Raw genomic sequence first — 2307 nt, 5'->3', positions numbered from 1 at the left:
GACAATGTTTAGAGAGTAATAGAAATTTGAATGTTCAGTCCTAAATGGGACTTTGTCATCAAATCTTTCCCCTCAGGCTCAGGGAACCCTGTGAAACAGGAGATTGGAAAATCTTAAGAACAATGGGTTGAAGAACAGTAAAAAAAAATGATTTTTTAAACATAGCAGGACCAAAGCCTATATGCACTCACAGGGACTGTGACAGTATGCACAGTGCCCTCATATGTCTGGGCCAGAGCGCCCATCACAAACCCAGAAGTTATCTCCAATTGATAGCCACCCCCAGAAGATAATAATTATTGTTATTCCAGTGAAGTTTTACTTGGAATGCAAACCACACTTAAGGGCAGGTCTCTTGCTCAGCAGTAGATGGCCAAGACAAAATGAACTGAATGTCACTTTAGGAGGTTCTTTGTCTCATAATGTGTTGTCAAGGCTTCTCTTTTATTTCCTTACAGGTATTTTTGCAACTATTGTTATTTCACTATTGGCTTTTCATTTTCATTGGACTTTTGTGTGTGAATACAGGAGTTTCTATGACTATATGTGTGTTTCTTATGATTTTTCCCCTTGGCTCCTTTTCTTCTGGTTGGTTGTTTTATCTTATTATTGCTTGTCTTGCCTTCTTTTTCTTCATTGATATTATTATTGTTGTTATTGTTATTATTATTATATACCTGTTTTTTCTATATAGAGAGAAAAGATATGGAATCTAATGTAAGAAAAGATAGTGAAGACATGGGAGAAGCTGTAAAATGGCAAATCATATTCAGAATATATTATATGAAAACAATCTCTTTTCAATAAAAGAAAAGTAGAAAAACGAAAATAAGTTAAGACATTCAAGTAGAATTTAACAAAGGGATAGATTATCTAAAGGAAACCATAACATATAAATATGGAGATAAAAAATTAGGATGTAAAACAAAATCCGCTGATTAAAGACCCACTAATTGATTACAAAACCTGGAAGGGTGAGTGTTAAATTTTGAAAGAAAGGTAGATAAATTTGATGTCTTAAAGAACATCTTAAATCTAAAATTAAAAAAAACAAAACAAAACAAATCAAGGCACAAAACATCCATGGAATACTTCAGTGACACTGAGAAAATACTAAATGAATGAATAATAAGGAAGGTGAAGAAACTCAGATTAATGGTACAGAAAATATATATTTAACAAAATTGTAGAAGAAGAGTTCTCCAACCTAAAGGATAAGTTGCCTATCAAGGCAAAGAAAACATTCAGAACTCCAAATATACAAGGCCCAGAAAAATGTTTCTCTACAACACATAATAATCAAAACACAGTATGTACTTAGCTATAGCATTAAGAAAATTTCAATAGTTATCAATTGGGATGCAAATAGGAAATGAAATGGTCAAAGTATCTTTATTTGCCAATAATATGATTTTTAAAATAAGAGACCCTGAAAATTCCACTAAGAAAGTTCTGAAGCTGATAAACACTTTCAAAAAAAGGAGTAGGATTCAAAGTTAACACACAAAATTCAGTAGCCTTCCTATATACATGTGGAACTGTGAAAAGCAGCCTGTTTTCTGGTTGAGCTAGGTTTAAATCCCAGAGACCCAGCAGATAATTCTGCAAGGGACAGAAGGCCTGTTTGACATGCTCCCAGACACTAGCCTCCTGACAACAGACCCCAGCTCCATAATTCTGTGGCTATCAGTTACATAGGCTGTCTGGACACCACCACCTCTGTTACCTGGCAACAGCCAGATATGCTCCTCCCCACAGTTACCTGGCAACAGCCAGGAAGGCCCAGCCCACAAAGGAGCTGCTTGCCCCCTCCTCCCTCTCTTACTCTCTTATTCTTGGCTCTTTTGCATCCCCCTCTCTGTATTCCCTTCCCCCTTCTCTCCACGTGGCCATGGCTGGCCTCTACTTCTCTATCCTCTCCCTTTCTCTGTCCTTCTACAATAAATGCCTTAAAACCATGGACTGTCTCTTCTCATTGGGATCCACTATGCTGGAGCAATGGAGCAGATCTCCCTCTACAGAGCCGCACATCTAATCTCAGGTGGGAGAGGCCTCTTAGCATTCCCAGCTATGGCTTCCACCATGCCCAAACAATCCAAAGATTATCCTCCCCACAGTTTAAGAGATTGTAGAAAGAAACTGAACCTGAAGACACTGGGCACATAGAAAAATCTCTCATGGTAACGGATTGGTAGGATTAATATTGTAAAAATTGCACTCTTATCAAAAGTAATCTACAAATTTAAAACAATGTCCATGACATTTTTAACACAGTTCTTTTTTTTTCTTTTTTTTTCTTTATTTATA

Source organism: Mastomys coucha, chromosome X, assembly GCF_008632895.1.
Source record: "Mastomys coucha isolate ucsf_1 chromosome X, UCSF_Mcou_1, whole genome shotgun sequence".
Taxonomy (NCBI): Eukaryota; Metazoa; Chordata; class Mammalia; order Rodentia; family Muridae; genus Mastomys; species Mastomys coucha.
This window is presented reverse-complemented; position numbering follows the sequence as displayed.